Raw genomic sequence first — 22883 nt, forward strand, 5'->3', positions numbered from 1 at the left:
TAACCCAATCTTTTACTCCTAAAAGGTCTGGGCTCTTTGTCATTTTGCTTGAAGTAGCTTGTAGTTTCGCATTAACGTTAATCATGGGTAACACTAAGAGACGCCTTAACAGGTCTTATACTATAAACATAATTCTTTGTGCATTGTAGAGAAACAATCCAATTCCTCCTTGGTAACCTGAAATTGCCCCTCTTAACATTAATTGCCTCTCTTCTTATCCTTTTGACTGAAGGATATCAGAAGCCCACAGTAACCATGCTAATGTCTGAGCTTTTAGTTCAATGAAATATTTGTTCTCTCTCCTGGCAGGGTTCTCTCCTTTCTGGAATCAAAGCTTCTAGGTTAGAGGAAACATGAAGTCATGGAAACATGAAACAGAATTTTTCCTAGGAATTACTAGGTGTTATAGTGAGTAGAAAATTCTATTTTGTACACCTTATTGCCAGGACCCTTGGATCCTGATTCTAGGAAAAACCGTACCATGTATTGGATTGTGGTTCAAAGAATATACTGCCTTTTCAAGAACCATGCCCCACAAGCCTACAGATTGCTGTCAACTAATTGACTCTGTAATTATATTTTCAAAAGGCCATTCCATTGTTCTATCTTGTCAGTTCCTTCAAGATGGTGGGGGATATGGTAAGACCAGTAGATTCCATAATTACGAGCACACTATTACACTTTTCTGGCTATGAAGGGAATTCCTTTGTCAAAAGCAATACTGTGTGGAAGAGCATGATGGACAAATCATTCTGTAGATCTACAAATGTTAGTTTTGCAGAAGCATTAAGTGCAGGAAAGGCAAATCTATAATAGAACAAAGTTACATTTTCCATTAATTGTTACTTTCATGAAGGAAATGGTCCAATGTAGTCAACCTGCTACCAGATCTCTGGTTTGTCATATAACGTATCAGAACTTAAGCACTGTCTCTACTGTTAGCAGAACCTGTACTCATACCAGACTTGGTGAGTGAAATCCATGTTGTATAACCAATGCATATCTTCCATCTCTGCCACTAGGGTCACTTTGTTAATGGGCTCACTGGGCATTGTCAGAGGTAGTTGGGGAAACAGAATGACTGTCTGCATAGCAGATCATCCTATATATTTGATTATTAAACTCTCCCTCTGCTGAAATCAAGTTTCGAAGAACATTTACATAGGAGACAAGTATCTTCATATTTTTAACAAATATATCAAAATCTATCCACACATCTCTTCCCAAAATTTCCAATCATACTCTAAATCTATTACTATCCAGACAATGCATTGGACAAAGCCCACTAATAAGTGGATATTTGTACAACTGGACATTTTGCTTTCTAAGCAAAATATATGATCTTAAGTTCTAACCAGTACAAAGATTTCACTCAATCATTGTGATTCTTCACATGTTCACTTCCAGGTGTCTCATTCATAAGGTGCAAAGCTATCTGTAAACTAAGCCCTTGCCTTTTCTACCTCACTCATCTGATCATAAGGCACATCCCATGAGAGCATAGGTGCATGCTTGAGAGCACAAGGCATTTAAACAGGAATAAACCATAGGCATTTGGGAAACTTCTTCACACAACTCACTTGATGGTTCATTGTTAAATGTACAGTTTCTACTGAGGGCGTATAGCAGACAGCATATTCAAAATAACTGTTGCCTCCAAATGATGATAGGCCTTTGCTCCCAAATCCAAATTTTCACCTCTGTTATTCACTTACAGGTACCTCCAAAGGTGCTAAACAGCATTTCTATCTGCCACTATCTTCAGTAACATTGCAACTGCTGAACCATATTTTCCCAGTGGTAGAGCAGCCCACACAGTATTCTGGGCCAACTGATGGAGCTTTCCTGTATTCTAGGCTTCACTCTAAGGTAGCAGCTTTCTAATTAATTTTGTAAATGAGCCCTGTAACACACTGAGGAATGTGTCTCATCCAAAATCCATATAGGCTCATTAAACCTTTTACTTCATTTATGGTTGTGGGAGGAACCATGTAGAGAAACTTATTTTTCACCATAGAAGAAATATCTATATATGTATTCCATACCACTGGATTTCTAAAATTTTCCCTGAGGTAGGTCATTGAAATTTGGTTGGGTTTATTTCATATCCTCTGGTGTTATATGTGTTGCCAACAAGTCCAAAATAATTGCTACATCATGTTCACTTGGTCAACCATCATGAGGTCATTGACATAGTGGGCCAGGATGATAGTTTGTGAAAAAGATACAATCAAAAACACTTCAAAATAAGTCATGACCCAAGGATGGAGAGTTAAAATGCCAACTGAGAACAAATTGCTTCTGGTGGTTCTTACAGACATAACAAGAAAAACGTATTTGCTAGATCAGTAACTGCATACTATGTACCAGGATATATGTTAATCTCCTTAAATAAGAACACATATCTGGAATGGAAACTGCAATCAGAGCTACTGCTTGACTAAGTTTTCAATAGTAAACTGTCACTCTTTATGACACATTTGTATTCTATAGTTGCCAGATAGGAAAGTTAAAGGGAAATGTGCTGGAAACTTCAGCACCTGATACATTCAAGTCCTTGATGGGTGGCACTATTTTCTGTTATTATATTTTCTTTGGCTATTTTCCATTGTAAGCCACTCCAATGGCTTCCATTTTGCCTTTGTTACTATAACATCCCTCATTACACAATTCAGGGAACCAATCTGAGAATTCTCCTGACATTTCTATATATCTATTCAGAATATATATTCTGGAACTGGAGAGTAACTACATTTGTCTCAGGAATAACTGTAAATTGGGTTTCAGGTTCAATTCCATTAATTACCTGACTGTTATAAGCACCTACTTTAGTAATACTACTTTGAGATTTTTGGAATCATCATCAATTCTGCACCAGTATGCAGTTGATCCCAGAACATCTGATTGTTTTCTTTCCTCCAGTGAACTGTTACCCTTGTAAAAGAAAAAATGGTAGGCCACTACTAGGAAGGACAGGAAAAAGACTAACAGTAAAACTCTTAGGTATTTTTGCAAATTACTTCCTCAGGGGGACCTGGCCTTCGCTTCATTTAACAGTTTTAAAGCTTGTCAAGTCAGAAAAATGGGCCACACTCTGAGATTCCCTCTCTACAGGATCCAATATAGCCTTTTTTTCATTTGCTTGGGGATTTTTCTTCTTATACATACACAAATCAAAAATGTAATAGGTTTATTATTATTTCATACCTGGAAGCAACAAGACTGATAAACAAGTTTTGTAGGAAGCCAAGGTTGGCATCTGAACTTGGTTTTGTAAGAAACACCCATGTAGTATTGGTTTTGAAGGTATGAAGAAGTCATGGAGAAGAGCTGAAACTTGGCATTGAGGAGCCATTGTTGAAGGTGTAGCCTTCAAAACACTTGAAGGCTCAGGTTTGAAGGGGTCATGCAGAAAAATTGAGGCTTGATACCATGGAGAGAGCCTAAGAGAGGCTATTGGTAAAAGTGAAGCTCAGTTGCAGCAGAAGACCCCAAAATTTTGGAGATGCCAGTACCACAGGATGACCAGGAAAACAGTGAAGCTGGCCTGAGTTCCAAAGACAAGCTGTGTGTGTGCTGCAGAGGGCAGAGCTGGAGAAGTGACCCAAACTCTTTGGATGAGGAGTCCATAAGTCCTTAGGTGAATCCTATTTATGTGACATTGCTTTCATCTGATGATGACTGTGCCTTGGTATTTTACTGTTAAGGAAGGAAGTATTTAATTTATTTTTGATTTTATTGGAGAGATTGAGTATTTAATGAGATTTTAGGTTTGAAAAGAGACTTTGGACTTTTAATGAGATTGAGTTTTGAAGTATTTTAATATGTAAGGACTGTGGGAAATTTTAGCTTTGTAAATGTTTTAAACTGTGTTATTTATGTGTGATGTCAGGGATGAACAATAAAGGAAAGATTATGGCTTAACATTGCCTGTTAAGTTGCCCTTGTTAATTGTGTTGAATAATTTTATGTCAACTTGACACAAGATAAAGTCATCTGAAAGGAAGGAACCTCAATTAAGAAAATGTCTCCAAAAGACTAGGTTGTAGGTAGGCCTATAAGGGATTTTCTTAGTGATCGACGGCAGAGGGCCTGGCTACTGTGGGTGATGCCATCCTTAGACAGATTGTCCTAGATCTATAAGAAAGCAGGCTGAGTAAGCCATTGGAAACAAGTCAGTAAGCAACACACCTCCATGGCCTCTGCATCCGCTCCTGCCTTCAGATTTTGTTGTTTGACTTTTTGTCCTGACGTCCTTCATTTAGGACCCATGATATAAAAATATAAGCCAAATGAGAACTTTCCTCTCCACCTTGCTTTTGGGACATGGTATTTCATTGCACCAATATAAACCCTAACTAGGTCATTTACATCTTTCTTACATTTCTCTTTTCCTGATGGACAAAAACAACACTGTCAATGAAAAATATATTTGCATTTATAGCTTGAAGGTACAGTTCACTGGGGCAAAGAACATATGGTGACTGAATTGTCAAGAGTGTGATGTTTCTTGCTCACATCTTAGTTTATCAAGAAGTAGAAAGTTTTCCTTAGAATGGAGCAGGACTATAACCCTCAAGATTGATCCCCAGTCTCTTTTTTCAAATCACCATTTGTAGCAAAACATGTAGAGCTGAATACTAAGCATCATGCTAAGTAAATAAATGAGACTTAATATAAGAGCTGAATAATTTTTAATCTGAGAAATGAATGAAAGTTAAAGCAAAGTTAAAGGCTCTGGGAGCTTATTGAACCAGAAAACAAATATTAGAGATTAAGAAAATGGGAAGTAGGTTGTAAAAAATGGTTGGATTTGATCATTGCATGATATACACATATATGCAAACATCACATTGACCTCATTAATAAGAACAGTAAATGTTTTATGAAAATTAAAATGACAACTGGATATCACAGTACATGCCTATAATTTCATCTTGTTGGAGGCAAAGACAGATGCCTCCAACTGTGACTTTGAAACCACTGGTTCTACACAATGAGTTCTAGGATAGCCAAGAATACAGAGAGACCTTGTCTCAACAAACATAAAAATTTAATTATCAGATGTTAAATACCTCATAATTTGGAAATTTTTGATAATATGCACCAATTCAAATATCTGAAATATTTTTTAAAAAATCCACTAAAACTTAATTTTAAAGAACAATCATAAGAGCAGAGAGTTGGATTAGCAGTTAAAAGTATGTCCTGAAATGGTTAGGTGATTTATAGCTTCTATCCAACAACTCTTGTCTATACACACACCTGAACTCACGTATGAATCATGCCCCACTACATACATACACAGAATTAACAATAAAATTAAGTAAGAATTAGGTACATAAAAGTAGACAAATGTTGGTCGTGGTATTTACAAATAAACTACCTTGTTATTTCTCGTATCCTTTGGCATTCTCACCATTCTTGCCCATCCCTAGAAACTTTTCTCTTTGAAGCACAGACATTTCCAAGCTCACTCTAGAGGCTAATTTGACACCAGTTTACTTGGGCCCTGTGGGATTAGCTGTCTCTGCCTGAATGAAGTGGTGCAAGTCTATGCATGGGATCCTTGGCTCTGGGAGCTTATTGAAATTCTATATAAATGCACTTTAGGACCATGAGCAATCCTAACAGGATCATCCATCTCTTTCTGTTAACCATTCCACATGAATCCTACATATCTTCCCCCACCCTAAACTTACTCCCTTTACTCATTTCTTTAGCCCAGCCTCTAACTCTAGTAGGCATTCCCTGCTAACCCACAAGCCACTCCTGCCAGATATGGAGGTTGGTGGACTTTAGATCTTCAATTCTTCTATTTTTCCAAAGTCAATACCCCAATCACATCCTCAGCTCTATATCAGACCTTGTGGGGTGGCCTCTATTTGTTCTCTGTCTGTATTCCAAGGAAACTCAATAAGCAGATAATGGTGGAACATTCTGCTTTCCTTTCCTGTGAGCCCCCTCACACCACTAGCCTATCCTTACTCCTAAGTGTCATCTCCCAATACCCAGGAATTCCATGTATGGAAAGAGGCCACATCTACCTAATCCACAAAGAAAATGTTCAATCTAAGAAATTGGGTCCACAATGGAGGAGTTAGAGAAAGGACTGAAGTAGATGAAGGAGTTTGCAACCCCATAGGAAGAACCACAATATCAACCAACAAGACCCTCCATAGCTCCCAGGGACTAAGCCACCAACCAAGGAATACACATGGCTCCAGCTGCATAGGTAGCAGAGGATGGTCTTGTCAGGCATCAATGAGATGAGAGGTCCTTGATCCTATGAAGTTTGATAGATGCCCTAGTGCAGGGGAATTGAGTAAATGGATGTAGGAGTTGGTGGGTGGGTGGAGGAACACCCTAATGGAAGCATGGAGATGGGGGATGTGATAGGGGGTTTCTGGGGGACTGGTCCGGGAAAGGGATAACATTTAAAATGTAAATAAAGAAAATACCCAATAAAAGTATATATATATATATATATATATATATATATATATATATATATATATATATATGAAAACAACCAGGAAATCTAGGAGTAAACTATGAAAATATGAAATATAAAACAGGAATAAAGAAAGTATAAGAAAACCAAGTCACCAGAGACCTGTGAAATGAGAGACTCTCAGGACTCTGAGGGACCTTAGGTGAAATACCTTACATGGGGGAGATGGAACTTGTAGAGCTCACCTCCAGCAGAAAGACAGGGAATCAAGTGAGGGATGGGGTTGCCATCCCACAGTCAAAACTGTAACCCATCATTGTTCTTGTCTGAAAGAACTGCAGGGATGGAAATGGAGAGGAGCCTGAGAAAAAAAAGGTCCTGTGACAGGCCCAAAGTTGGAACCAGCCCAAGACCTAACACTATTATTGAGGCTATGGAGAGCTCACAAAAAGGGACCTATCATGACTGCTCTCTGAAAAACCTAACAAGCAGCTGAAAGGGTCAGATGCAGATATTTGCATGCAAACAATGGACAGAAGCTGCTGACCACTGTGTTGAATTGGGGAAAACTGGAAGAAGCTGAGGAGGACCAGCAGTCTCAATTAAGCTGGACCCCAGAGATCTCTCAGACACTGGATCACCAACAAGACAGCATACACCATCTGATATGAGACCCCCAACACACATACATAGAACTGCCGGGTCTGGGTTCAGACAGAAAAGATGCACCTAACCCTCAAGAGACTGGAGGCTCCAGGGAATTTAGAGGTCGAGGGATAAAAGGTGAAGACATCCTTGTGGAGACAGGAGTGGGGAGGAAGTATGGGATGTGGAACAGTCAGACTGAGAGGGGAATAAAATCTGGAGCTTAAAATAAATAGATAAATAAATAAATAAGTAAATATTAGGAATTTAAAAAAGAAAAGAAAAGAAAAGAAAAGAAAACCAAATCAAATGCCCAGGCACAACTATATTGGTCCAGAAAACAAAGTTCAGTCTGTACATGATAACCAATATACTAAACATACAGAACAAGAATAAAGATATTAAAAGCTGCAAAGGAAAAGACCAAGTAACACACAAAGGCAGATCTATTAGAATCCCACTTTACTTCTAGGTGGAGACTCTAAAACCCAGAAGGTTTGAACAAATGTGCTGCAATCTCAAAGAGACCACAGATACCAAACCAGACTACTATAGAATTTTCAATAGGCATCTGTGAAAAAATAATATATTGTAGAACAAAACCAAAATTAAGCAATATTTGTCTACATAGCCAACAGTACATTAGATTCTATGAAGTAAAAACTCCAACCTAAAGAGGTTAACTACAATCATGAAAACACAGGAAAGAGATAATCTCAGGTCCTCTGTCAGATGTTTGGTAAAGATCCCTTCCCAATCTGTAGGCTGCTAATTTGTTCTATTGACAGTATCCTTTGCCTTACAGAAGTTTTTCAGTATCATGTGGTCCCATTTATAAATTGTTGGTCTTAGAACCTGAGACATTGCTCTTCTGTTCAGGAAATTTTCTTTGGTAGCAATGCATTTAAGGCTATTCCCCACTTTCTTTTCCATGAGATTTAATGTATCTGGTTTTATGTTGAGGTCATTGATCCACTTGGACTTGAGTTTTGTACAGGCTAATAAATATGGATGTATTTTTACGCTTCTACATGTAGACATCCAGTTAGACCAGCACCATCTGTTGAATGGGCTTTCTTTTTTCCATTGTATGGTTTCAGCTTCTTTATGAAAAACCAAGTGTTCATAGGTATGTAGATCAATTTCTGGGACTTTGAGTTGATTCCATTGATTAACATATCTATTTTTGTACCAATATCATGTGGTTTTTATCACTGTTGGTCTGTAGTATAGCTTTAGGTCAGGGATAGTGATTGCTCCTGGTTACTTTATTTTCAGAATTGTTTTGGTTATCCTGGGTTTTTTGATTTTCCATACAAAGTTGAGAATTGCTCTTTCAAGCGCTATAAAAATTGGTATTGGAATTTTGATGGGGATTGCACTGAATCTGTAGATAGCTTTTGGTAAGATGGTCATTTTCACTATGTTAATCCTGATTATCCATGAGCATGAGAGATCTTTCTATTTTCTTATAACTTCTTCAGTTTCTTTCTTCACGGACTTAAAGTTCTTGTCATACAGACCTTTTCTTGCTTGGCTAAAGTTACACCAAAATATTTTATATTATTTGTGGCTATTAGGATGTTGTTTCTCTAATATTGTGTAAGTTTTTCTTGAAATTTTTTTTTGCTTATCTAGTGGATTACATTGCTGGATTTTTGTATATTTAACCATCCATGCATCCCTGAGATGAAGACTACTTGATCATGATGGTTTTGATGTGTTCCTGGATTCAGTTTGTATTTCTTTGAATATTTTTGTATTAATATTCATAAGATTAAACAATTTGGAGTTCTTTTTCTTTGTTGAGTTTTTGTATGATTTAGGTATAATGGTGACCGGCTTCATGGAATACATTTGGGCGTTGTTTGTTCTGTTTCTATTTTGTGGAATAGTTCGAAGCTTGTTGGTATTATCTCTTCTTTGAATGTCTAGAAGAATTCTACACTAAATCCATCTGGCCCTGGGCTATTTTCAGTAGGAAGACCTTTAATTACTGCTTCTGTTCTGTTACATGTTATAGGACTATTTAATAATTTACCTTATCTTGATTTAACTTTGGTAAGTGATATCTGTCTAGAAAATTGTCCATTTCATTAAGATTTTCAAATTTGGGGGAATATAGGTTTTTGAAGTAAGACTTAATGATTTGGGGCTAGAGAGATGGCTCACTGGTTCAGAACACTGACTGCTGTTCTGAAGGTCCTGAGTTCAAACCCCAGCAACCACATGATGGCTCACAACATCCATAACAACATTTGATGCTTTCTTCTTTATATATATATATATATATATTATTTCATTCGATATAGCATTTATTTACATTTCAAATGATTTCCCCTTTTCTGTTCCCTCACTCCCCGAAAGTCACATAAGCCCCCTTCTCTCCCCCTATTCTCCCACCCACCCCTTCCCATTTCCCTGTTCTGGTTTTGCCTTATACTGCTACTCTGAGACTTTCCAGAACCAGGGGACACTCCTCTGTTCTTCTTGTACCTCATGTGATGTGCGGATTATGTTTTGGGTATTCCAGTTTTCCAGGCTAATATCCACTTATTAGTGAGTGCATACCATGATTGATCTTTTGAGACTGGGTTACCTCACTTAGTATGATGTTCTCCAGCTCCATCCATTTGCCTAAGAATTTCATGAATTCATTGTTTCTAATGGCTGAATAGTACTCCATTGTGTAGATATACCACATTTTTTGCATCCATTCTTCTGTTGAGGGATACCTGGGTTCTTTCCAGCTTCTGGCTATTATAAATAGGGCTGCTATGAACATAGTGGAGCATATATCCTTATTACATGCTGGGGAATCCTCTGGGTATATACCCAGGAGTGGTATAGCAGGATCATTTGGAAGTGACATGCCCAGTTTTCTGAGGAACCGCCAGACTGATTTCCAGAGTGGTTGTACCAATTTGCAAGCCCACCAGCAGTGGAGGACTGTTTCTCTTTCTCCACATCTTTGCAAACACCTGCTGTCTCCTGAGTTTTTAATCTTAGCCATTCTGACTGGTGTAAGGTGAAATCTCAGGGTTGCTTTGATTTGCATTTCACTGATGACTAATGAAGTTGAGCATTTTTTAAGATGTTTCTCTGCCATCCGAAGTTCTTCAGGTGAGAATTCTTTGTTTAACTCTGTACCCCATTTTTAATAGGGTTATTTGCTTTTCTGGGGTCTAACTTCTTGAGTTCTTTATATATATTGGATATTAGCCCTCTATCTGATGTAGGATTGGTGAAGATCTTTCCCCAATTTGTTGGTTTCCGATTTGTCCTTTTGATGGTGTCCTTTGCTTTACAGAAACTTTGTGATTTTATGACGTCCCATTTGTCAGTTCTTGATCTTAGAGCATACTCTATTGGTGTTCTGTTCAGAAACTTTCTCCCTGTACCGATGTCCTCAAGGGTCTTCCCCAGTTTCTTTACTATTAGCTTCAGAGTGTCTGGCTTTATGTGGAGGTCCTTGATCCATTTGGAGTTGAGCTTAGTACAAAGAGACAAGGATGGATAAATTTGCATTCTCCTGCATGTTGACTTCCAGTTGAATTGGCACCATTTGTTGAAAAGGCTATCTTTTTTATACTGGATGTTTTCAGACCCTTTGTCGAGGATCAAGTGGCCATAGGTGTGTGGATTCATTTCTGGATCTTCAATCCTGTTCCATTGATCTGCCTTGCTGTCACTGGACCAATGCCATGCAGTTTTTAACACTATTGCTCGGTAGTATTGCTTGAGGTCAGGGATACTGATTCCCCCAGAATTTCTTTTGTTGTTGAGAATAGTTTTAGCTATCCTGAGTTTTTGTTATTCTAGATGAATTTGATAATTGCTCTTTCTAACTCTGTGAAGAATTGAGTTGGGATTTTGAAAGGTATTGCGTTGAATCTATATACTGCTTTTGGCAAAATGGCCATTTTAACTATATTGATTCTGCCGACCCATTAGCATGGCAGATTTTTCCATTTTTGGGGTCTTCTTCCATTTCCTTCTTCAGAGTCTTGAAGTTCTTGTCATACAGATCTTTTACATGTTTGGTAAGAGTCACCCCAAGATACTTTATACTGTTTGTGGATATTGTTAAGGGTGTAATTTCCCTAATTTCTTTCTCAGCCTGCTTATCCTGTGAGTATAGGAAGGCTACTGATTTGCTTGTGTTGATTTTATAACCAGCCACTTTGCTGAAGTTGTTTATCAGCTGTAGGAGTTCTCTAGTGGAGTTTTTGGGTGACTTAATTAGACTATCATATCATCTGCAAATAATGATAGTTTGACTTCTTCCTTTTCCAATTTTTATACCTTTGACCTCCTTATGTTGTCTAATTGCCCTAGTTAGTACCTCAAGTATAATATTGAAAAGATAAGGAGAAGCCCTGTCTAGTTCCTGATTTTAGTGGGATTGCTTCAAGTTTCTCTCCATTTAGTTTGATGCTGGCTACCGGTTTGCTGTATATTGCTTTTACTATGTTTAGGTATGGGCCTTGAATTCCTGTTCTTTCCAAGACTTTAAGCATGAAAGGATGCTGAATTTTGTCAAATGCTTTTTCAGCATCCAATGAAATGACCATGTGGTTTTTTTCTTTGAGTTTGTTTATGTAGTGGGTTGCATTGATGGATTTCTGTATATTGAACCAACCCTGCATCCCTGGAATAAAGCCTACATGATCATGGTGGATGATCATTTTTATGTGTTCTTGAATTTGATTGGCAAGAATTTTATTGTGTATTTTTGCATAGATGTTCATAAGGGAAATTGGTCTGAAGTTCTCTTTCTTTGTTGGATCTTTGTGTGGTTTTGGTATCAGCGTAATTGTGGCTTCATAGAAGGAATTGGGTAGTGTTCCTTCTGTTTATTTTGTGAAATAGTTTGAAGAGTATTGGTGTTAGGTCTTCTATGAAGGTCTGATAGAATTCTGCACTGAAGCCATCTGGTCCTGTGAGTTTTTGGTTGGAAGGTTTTCTATGTCCCCCTTCTATTTCTTTAGGGGTTATGGTCCTGATTTAATTTTGGTATTTGGTATCTGTCTAGGAAATTGTCCATTTCCTCCAGATTCTCCAATTGTGTTGAGTATAGGCGTTTTAGGTAGGATCTGATGATTTTTTTGAATTTCCTCAGTTTCTGTTGTTAAATCTCCCTTTTCATTTCTAATTTTGTTAATTTGTATACTTTCTCTCTGCCCTTTGGTCAGTCTGGCTAAGGATCTATCTATCTTAATGATTTTCTCAAAAAACCAGCTCCTGGATTCCTTGATTCTTTGTATGGTTCTCTTTGTTTCCACTTGACTGATTTCAGTCCTGAGTTGGATGATTTCCTGTCTTCTACTCCTCCTGGGTGAATTGGCTTCTTTTTGTTCCAGGGCTTACAGGTGTGTCGTTAAGCTGCTAGTGTATGCACTCTCCATTTTCTTTTTGGAGGCACTCAGGGCTATAAGTTTTCCTCTTAGCACTGCTTTCATTGTATCCCAAAGATTTGGGTGTGTTGTGCCTTCATTTTCATTAAATTCTAAAAAGTCTCTGATTTCTTTCTTTATTTCTTCTTTGGCCAAGGTGTCATTGAGTAGATTATTGTTCAGCCTCCATGTGTATGTGGGCTTTCTGTTGTTTTTGTTGCCATTGAGTACCACTCTTACTCCATAGTGATCCGCTAGGAGACATGGGATTAGTTCGATCGTTTTATATTTGTTGAGGTCTGTCTTGTGACCAATTATTATGATCGATTTTAGAGAAGGTACCATGAGGTGCTGAGAAAAAGGTACATTCTTTTTTTTAGGGTGAAATGTTCTATAAATATCAGTCAAGTCTAATTGTTCCAAAGCTTCAATTAGCTTTATTGTGCCCCTGTTTAGTTTCTGTTTTCCTGATCGGTCCATTGAAGAGAGTGGAATATTGAAATCCCCCACAATTATTGGTTAGGTGCAATGTGTGCTTTGAGCTTTAGTAAAGTTTCTTTTACGAATGAGGGTGCCCTTGCATTTGGCGCCTAGATGTTCAGAATTGAAAGTTCTTCTTGGTGGATTTTTCCTTTGACCAGCAAGAAGTGTCCTTCTCTATCTCTTTTGATGACTTTAGGTTGAAAGTCAATTTTATCTGATATTAGAATGGCTACTCTGTCTCGTTTCCTGAGACCATTGGCTTGTAAAATTGTCTTCCAGCCTTTTACTCTAAGGTAGTTTTTGTCTTTGACATTGAGGTGTGTTTCCTGTGTGCAGCAAAATGTAAGGTCCTGTTTCCTTATCCAGTCTGTTAGCCTATGTCTTTTTATTGGGGAGTTGAGTCCATTGACGTTAAAAGATATTAAGGAATAGTGATTATTACTTCCTGTCATTTTCGATGTTATTTTTATATCTGAGTGGTTATCTTCTTTTGGGTTTGATGAAAGAAGGTAACTGTCTTGCTTTTTCCAGGGTGTAGTTTCCCTCCTTGTATTGGAGTTTTCCTCCTATTATTCTTTGTAGAGCTGGGTTTGTAGAAAGATATTGTGTAAATTTGGTTTTGTCATGGAATGTCTTGGTTTCTCCATCTATTGTGATTGAGAATTTTGCTGGGTATAGTAGTCTTGACTGACATTTGTGTTCTCTTAGAGTCTGCATGAGATCTGCCCAGGATTTTCTAGCTTTCATGGTCTCTGGTGAGAAGTCTGGTGTGATTCTGATAGGTCTTCCTTTATATGTTACTTGGCCTTTTCTCTTGCTGCCTTCAATATTCTTTGTTTAGTACATTTGGGGTTTTGATTATTATGTGAAGGGAAGTATTTCTGCTCAGGTCCAGTCTGTTTGGAGTTCTGTAGGCTTCTTGTATATTCATGGGCATCTGTCTCTTTAAGTTGGGAAAGTTTTCTTCCATAATTTGTTGAAGATATTTGCTGGCCCTTTCAGCTGTAAATATTCACTCTCATCTATACCTATAATCCTTCGGTTTGGTCTTCTCATTGTGTCCTGGATTTCCTGGATGTTCTGGGATACAAGCTTTTTGCATTTTGCATTTTCTTTGACTGTTGAGTAAATGGTTTCTATTGTATCTTCGGCATCTGAGATTCTTTCTTCCATCTCTTGTATTCTTTTGTTGATATTTGCATCTATGGCCCCTGATTTCTTCTCAAGGTTTTCTATCTCCAAATTTTTCTTCCTTTGTAATTTCTTAGTTGTTTCTACTTCTGATTTTAGATCCTGGATGGTTTTGCTTAGCTCCTTCACTTGCTGATTTGTGTTTTCCTGTAATTCTTTAAGAGATTTTTGTGTTTCCTCTTTCATGACTTCTGCTGTTTGACTCACTTTTTCCTGCATTTCTTTAAGTTTACTTTGTGTGTGTGTGTGTGTGTGTGTGTTTCTTCTTTATTGGATTCTATCTCTTGATCCTTATTCTCCTGAATTTCATTAAGTGATTTTTGTGTTTCCATTATACGGGTTTCTAGTTTATTCATGTTCCAATGTATTTCTTAAAAGATTCATTTATATACTTTTTGTGTTCTTCTAGCAGCATCATGAACAGTGATTTTAAATCAAAATATTGTTTTTCTGGTGTGTTTGTGTAATCAGGACTTGCTGATGTTGGAGAATTTGGTTCAGAAGCTGCCATATTGCCTACATTTCTGTTAGTAGCGTTCCTGCCCTTTGCCATCTTGTTATTTCTGGCGTTAGTTGGTGTTATCTCTGGCTGGTATTTGTGCCTCCTGTGAGGCTATAGGGCTATTTCTGCAAGAGTGGATGGCTGGGTTTCCCCTTTTACAGATTGCTAATATGCTGCCCTCCTCTTGGGTGCCCTTGCAGCCCTAGTATGCCTTGCCCCAGGTTGTCTGTGTGAGCCAGGTGGTGCCCATTTGCTCCTTCAATGAGTGCTGATGGTCTGTGCTGCGGGACCTTTTCTGAGTGTTGGTCACTCTGCTGGGCAGCCTATCTCCCAACTGGGTTGGTGCACACAAGGCTAGCCTAGCTGCTGAGGCCCTGAGTCTACGCAAAAGCCTGGCAGGCTGTCTCCTGAATTTTTTTTTTTTGTCTTTTTTTTTTTTATTTGATATAATTTATTTACATTTCAAATGATTTCCCCTTTTCTAGCCCCCCCCCACTCCCCGAAAGTCCCGTAAGCCCCCTTCTCTTCCCCTGTCCTCCCTCCCGCCCCTTCCCAGTTCTCCGTTCTGGTTTTGCCAAATACTGTTTCACTGAGTCTTTCCAGAACCAGGGACCACTCCTGCTTTCTTCTTGTATCTCATTTGATGTGTGGATTATGTTTTGGGTATTCCAGTTTTCTAGGTTAATAACCACTTATTAGTGAGTGCATACCATGATTCACCTTTTGAGTCTGGGTTACCTCACTTAGTATGATGTTCTCTAGCTCCATCCATTTGCCTAAGAATTTCATGAATTCATTGTTTCTAATGGCTGAATAGTACTCCATTGTGTAGATATACCACATTTTTTGTATCCACTCTTCTGTTGAGGGATACCTGGGTTCTTTCCAGCATCTGGCAATTATAAATAGGGCTGCTATGAACATAGTAGAGCATGTATCCTTATTACATGGTGGGGAATCCTCTGGGTATATGCCCAGGAGTGGTATAGCAGGATCTTCTGGAAGTGAGGTGCCCAGTTTTCGGAGGAACCGCCAGACTGCTTTCCAGAGTGGTTGTACCAATTTGCAACCCCACCAGCAGTGGAGGAGTGTTCCTCTTTCTCCGCACCCTCTCCAACACCTGCTGTCTCCTGAATTTTTAATCTTAGCCATTCTGACTGGTGTAAGATGAAATCTTAGGGTTGTTTTGATTTGCATTTCCCTAATGACTAATGAAGTGGAGCATTTTTTAAGATGCTTCTCCGCTATCCGAAGTTCTTCAGGTGAGAATTCTTTGTTTAACTCTGTACCCCATTTTTTAATAGGGTTGTTCGGTTTTCTGGAGTCTAACTTCTTGAGTTCTTTATATATATTGGATATTAGCCCTCTATCTGATGTCGGATTGGTGAAGATCTTTTCCCAATTTGTTGGTTGCCGATCTGTCCTCTTGATGGTGTCCTTTGCCTTACAGAAACTCTGTAACCTTATGAGGTCCCATTTGTCAATTCTTGCTCTTAGAGCATACGCTATTGGTGTTCTGTTCAGAAACTTTCTCCCTGTACCGATGTCCTCAAGGGTCTTCCCCAGTTTCTTTTCTATTAGCTTCAGAGTGTCTGGCTTTATGTGGAGGTCCTTGATCCATTTGGATTTGAGCTTAGTACAAGGAGACAAGGATGGATCAATTCGCATTCTTCTGCATGCTGACCTCCAGTTGAACCAGCACCATTTGTTGAAAAGGCTATCTTTTTTCCATTGGATGTTTTCAGCCTCTTTGTCGAGGATCAAGTGGCCATAGGTGTGTGGGTTCATTTCTGGATCTTCAATCCTGTTCCATTGATCCTCCTGCCTGTCACTGTACCAATACCATGCAGTTTTTAACACTATTGCTCTGTAGTATTGCTTGAGGTCAGGGATACTGATTCCCCCAGATTTTCTTTTGTTGCTGAGAATAGTTTTAGCTATCCTGGGTTTTTTGTTGTTCCAGATGAATTTGATAATTGCTCTTTCTAACTCTGTGAAGAATTGAGTTGGGATTTTGATGGGTATTGCATTGAATCTGTATAGTGCTTTAGGCAAAATGGCCATTTTAACTATATTGATTCTACCGATCCATGAGCATGGGAGGTTTTCCCATTTTTTGAGGTCTTCTTCCATTTCCTTCTTCAGAGTCTTGAAGTTCTTGCCATACAGATCTTTCGCATGTTTGGTAAGAGTCACCCCAAGATACTTTATACTGTTTGTGGCTATTGTGAAGGGGGTCATTTCCCTAATTTCTTTCTCAGCCTGCTTATCCTTTGAGTATAGGAAGGCCACTGATTTGCTTGAGTTGATTTTGTAACCTGCCACTTTGCTGAAGTTGTTTATCAGCTGTAGGAGCTCTCTAGTGGAGTTCTTTGGGTCACTTAGGTAGACGATCATGTCGTCTGCAAATAATGATAGTTTGACTTCCTCCTTTCCAATTTGTATCCCTTTGACCTCCTTATGTTGTCGAATTGCCCGAGCTAGTACCTCAAGTACAATATTGAAAAGATAAGGAGAAAGGGGGCAGCCTTGTCTGGTCCCTGATTTCAGTGGGATTGCTTCAAGTTTCTCTCCATTTAGTTTGATGCTGGCTACCGGTTTGCTGTATATTGCTTTTACTATGTTTAGGTATGGGCCTTGAATTCCTGTTCTCTCCAAGACTTTAAGCATGAAAGGATGCTGAATTTTGTCAAATGCTTTTTCAGCATCCAATGAAATGACCATGTGGTTTTGTTCTTTGAGTTTGTTTATGTAGTGGATTGTATTGATGGATTTCCGTATATTGAACCAACCCTGCATTCCCGGGATAAAGCCTACTTGATCATGGTGGATGATCGTTTTGATGTGTTCTTGGATTCGGTTGGCAAGAATTTTGTTGAGTATTTTTGCATCGATGTTCATAAGGGAAATTGGTCTGAAGTTCTCTTTCTTTGTTGGATCTTTGTGTGGCTTTGGTATCAGCGTAATTGTGGCTTCGTAGAAGGAATTGGGTAGTGTTCCTTCTGTTTCTATTTTGTGGAATAGTTTGAAGAGTATTGGTGTTAACTCTTCTTTGAAGGTCTGGTAGAATTCTGCACTGAAACCATCTGGTCCTGTGCTTTTTTTGGTTGGAAGACTTTCTATGACTCCTTCTATTTCTTTAGGCTTTATGGGACTGTTTAGATGGTCTAGTTGGTCCTGATTTAATTTTGGTATTTGGTATCTGTCAAGGAAATTGTCCATTTCCTCCAGATTCTCCAGTTGTGTTGAGTACAGGCTCTTGTAGTAGGATCTGATGATTTTTTGGATTTCCTCAGTTTCCGTTGTTATGTCTCCCTTTTCATTTCTAAGTTTGTTAATTTGGATACTTTCTCTGTGCCCTTTGGTCAGTCTGGCTAAGGGTTTATCTATCTTGTTGATTTTCTCAAAGAACCAGCTCCTGGTTTTGTTGATTTTTTGTATGGTTCTCTTTGTTTCTACTTGATTGATTTCGGCCCTGCTAAGAGGAAAACTCATAGCCCTGAGTGCCTCCAAAAAGAAAATGGAGAGAGCATACATTACCAACTTAATGACACACCTGAAAGCCCTAGAACAAAAAGAAGCTATCTCACCCAGGAGGAGTAGAAGGCAGGAAATCATCAAACTGTCTCCTGAATTTTTAATCTTAGCCATTCTGACTGGTGTAAGGTGAAACCTCAGGGTTGTTTTGATTTGCATTTCCCTAATGACTAATGAAGTTGAGCATTTTTTAAGATGCTTCTCCTCCATCCGAAATTCTTCAGGTGAGAATTCTTTGTTTAACTCTGTACCCCATTTTTTAATAGGGTTGTTCGGTTTTCTGGAGTCTAACTTCTTGAGTTCTTTATATATATTGGATATTAGCCCTCTATCTTTTCCCAATTTGTTGGTTGCTGATTTGTCCTCTTGATGGTGTCCTTTGCCTTACAGAAACTTTGTAACTTTATGAGGTCCCATTTGTCAATTCTTGATCTTAGAGCATACGATATTGGTGTTTTGTTCAGAAACTTTCTCCCTGTACTGATGTCCTCAAGGGTCTTCCCCAGTTTCTTTTCTATTAGCTTCAGAGTGTCTGGCTTTATGTGGAGGTCCTTGATCCATTTGGATTTGAGCTTAGTACAAGGAGACAAGGATGGATCAATTCGCATTCTTCTGCATGCTGACCTCCAGTTGAACCAGCACCATTTGTTGAAAAGGCTATCTTTTTTCCATTGGATGTTTTCAGCCTCTTTGTCGAGGATCAAGTGGCCATAGGTGTGTGGGTTCATTTCTGGATCTTCAATCCTGTTCCATTGATCCTCCTGCCTGTCACTGTACCAATACCATGCAGTTTTTAACACTATTGCTCTGTAGTATTGCTTGAGGTCAGGGATACTGATTCCCCCAGACTTTCTTTTCTTGCTGTGAATAGTTTTAGCTATCCTGGGTTTTTTGCTATTCCAGATGAATTTGATAATTGCTCTTTCTAACTCTGTGAAGAATTGAGTTGGGATTTTGATGGGTATTGCATTGAATCTGTATATTGCTTTTGGCAAAATGGCCATTTTAACTATATTGATTCTACCGATCCATGAGCATGGGAGGTTTTCCCATTTTTTGAGGTCTTCTTCCATTTCCTTCTTCAGAGTCTTGAATTAAAAATTCAGGAGAGAGCAGGTGTTGGAGAGGGTGTGGAGAAAGAGGAGCACTCCTCCACTGCTGGTGGGGTTGCAAATTGGTACAACCACTCTGGAAAGCAGTCTGGCGGTTCCTCTGAAAACTGGGCACCTCACTTCCAGAAGATCCTGCTATACCACTCCTGGGCATATACCCAGAGGATTCCCCACCATGTAATAAGGATACATGCTCTACTATGTTCATAGCAGCCCTATTTATAATTGCCAGATGCTGGAAAGAACCCAGGTATCCCTCAACAGAAGAGTGGATGCAAAAAATGTGGTATATCTACACAATGGAGTACTATTCAGCCATTAGAAACAATGAATTCATGAAATTCTTAGGCAAATGGACGAAGCTAGAGAACATCATACTAAGTGAGGTAACCCAGACTCAAAAGGTGAATAATGGTATGCACTCACTAATAAGTGGTTATTAACCTCGAAAACTGGAATACCCAAAACATAATCCACACATCAAATGAGGTACAAGAAGAAAGGAGGAGTGGCCCCTTGTTCTGGAAAGACTCAGTGAAGCAGTATTCGGCAAAACCAGAACGGGGAAGTGGGAAGGGGTGGGTGGGAGGACAGGGGGAGAGAAGGGGGCTTACGGGACTTTCGGGGAGTGGAGGGCTAGAAAAGGGGAAATCATTTGAAATGTAAATAAAAAATTATATTGAATAATAAAAAAAAAGAAAAAAATGTTCAACCTCACACACACACACACACACACACACACACACACACACAAAAAAAAGCCTGGCAGGCTAAGGCCTGAGCAAAGTTCCCCTTGGGCTATTACTGTTAATTGGTTTTGTCAGGTGGCCAGGATGGTTTAGACCCCCACGACGTTGGCCTTGGGTTATATTTGTGTACCTCAGTCTGTCTGATTTCTCTGGCCCCAAGATCCAAGATCGCGGAGAGTCTCTTGTAACTGATTGGTGGGAGGCAGAGTTCTGATGTAGCTTCTGTGGGGTGAAAGGTCCTGTAAATCTGCCACCACTTGCAGCCCAGCTGTCCAGCGAAGACCAGTGGTAGCGGGCACAAGGCCTGCCTCGACCCTGTCAACCTTGGTTCCACTGCTGATAGCCCTTCCGCTGTACCCGTTGCTCCTGCTGCTGCTGCTGCCACCACCGCTGCTCTGATGCCTTCTTTTGCAGTGTCTGAAGAAAGCTACAGTGTACTTACATATACTAAATAAATAAATCCTTTTTAAAGACCTAATGATTCTTTGAATTTCCTCAGTGCTTGTTAAGTTTCCTGTTTCATTTCTGATTCTGTTTATTTGGCTACTGTCTCTCTGTCTTTTGGTTTGTTTACAACTTCAAACAAATTCAAATGAACACATACAAAACACTAGTGATTGGCTAGTGGTACACAGTTTATAAAGTCAAGCATAAATCAATCAATACAGGTACCTTGCTCACAATGTATGTATGCCAGATATGTTCAATAATCGTACTTACATCCTGGGAGTAGTCAATATCCATCTAGTTAGATTTTAAAGTATGCCTAAAAGAAGGAAATTCACACTTGTTACTATAGACCTAGCATACTACTAGCATACTACCTGTGATTGGTGAGACTCTGGACCCAAGAAGAAAACTTAATATTGCCACCTCACTAAACCAATATAATATTCTAAATATTTATCTCATATTCACAGATAAATGTATCTCTCAATACTGATAAAAAAGATTTTAATTTCAGCCAGAATCTTTCAGAAAGTAAAACATGATCAAAGTACAGACAGCATACTATAGAGTGCTCAGCCACAATTGACTCATCTACAATATAAGCCATACGCTCAACTTCAATCATTTATGGAATGATTATAAAAGTCAGAGGATTAGTGTGGGATATCTGCTTGAGATGTGTCTCCTTTATAGGACAGAAAACCTGCATTCAAGAAATCTCACCAATATGGTTGCTTAATCATTACCTAAATATAACAATATCAGTTGATAAGTTAATATGGACTCAAGTATTCTCATATGGCTTTATACCTAAAAGAATTACAGGAAGGCAGTGGTTGTTGAAAGAAGAAGACTAAGTCTTCACCAGGGAAATAGTTCTTTTTTTCTTCTATAAACAAAATAAATTAATAGATTTCTTTACTTGTATTAAGCCTTCATCATAATAAAAATTAAAATGTAAAATGTAGTGCTCAAAGTGTAGTTCAGCCTTCCTCCCACACACCATGAAAGTACTCTGCACACAGCAGGACTCTATAGGGTGTAACATGTGGCAAACAGTTCAGGACTGTGATAAGCAGACTAGGCTAATTTTTAGTATTGTTATTAGCACATATTAGTTGTATAAAATTTGGGGATGTGAAATCATGCCAGGAAGTTTGGTAAGGTAGAGCAAGCAGGTCAAGACCTGGAGACTCAGAGGGCATACACCTGAGACTCAGGTGACTCCCATCTCCCTGTCAGACTCCTGGCCTGGAATATGTGCCATGCTCCTCACACAAAAGAAATGTGCCCTATGGTAGGCCCAAAACAGAGTTCTTCACGCTAGTGAAGTACCTGGAGGCCTGGAGTGCTTAGCCAATAAGCTTCCGTCCCCAGACATTCCTCCCTGCAGAAGGCCCGCCCTGAGAAGTTGGGTGTGGCTTTACACATCCATTTTCTGTTTTCTTTTTTTTAAATAATAATTTTTATTAGATATATTCTTTATTTACATTTCAAATGTTGACCCCTTTTCTTGGTTCCCCCCCCCCCCCCAGAAAAATCACATAACCAATCTCCCCTCCTTCTGTTCCCCAATCAACTCTCTCCTGCTTTCCTGTCCTGGTATTTTACTACATTGTGGCATTGAGCCAGGGAAGTGGTTCTTGATATATCAGCCACTCCAAAAGATCAAATCCAAACACATATGAGCAATATTAAATTATCTTAGCAAGTTGTATATATAAATTCATATGCATGTAAATGTAGTAATATTAATTAAAGTATAAAAGACTAAATTTGAGGAGTGTAAGGCATACAGGAGAAATTAGGAGGAGAATATGATTTAAATACAGTGCTCATATATGATTTTCAAAAAAATGTTTTAAAAGTTACAAAGAAGAATCTGTGTGTTGTAGGTATGATAGGACCACTGGAGGGAAGTACTCACAGCAGCTGTGATGGACATTAAAAACTCTGCATGAGATCAAGCCAATCAACATTACAGTATGAAAATGAGAGGGGCTCATGAAACCCACTCCTAACTGAAAAGTTTTGGATAATGATGGCTTATTGAGGAGAGAAAGTTTGTTTTATTAAGGAGTGTGGCCTCTGCCACATTTATCATCATGAAGAAGATTGCTTCAAAGCCATCAATATATAAGCACCCCAAATTGGACTTAGAGGATTATGAAAAAAATAAAGGACACAAATAAATAAAGCAAAGGTGTCTTAAGAGTTTAGGGTAGTTATGGGAGGAGTTACAAAAGGAGTTGGGGATATTTCTCATTTACACCTTTACAATTTTCCTGTGCCTATGTATAAAAATAGAATTTGTAGCTTGTAGAGTTCGGCCTTACACAGTTAAGAGGAAATATGCTTGATGGT

This window comes from Apodemus sylvaticus, chromosome 8, assembly GCF_947179515.1.
Source record: "Apodemus sylvaticus chromosome 8, mApoSyl1.1, whole genome shotgun sequence".
Classification (NCBI taxonomy): domain Eukaryota; kingdom Metazoa; phylum Chordata; class Mammalia; order Rodentia; family Muridae; genus Apodemus; species Apodemus sylvaticus.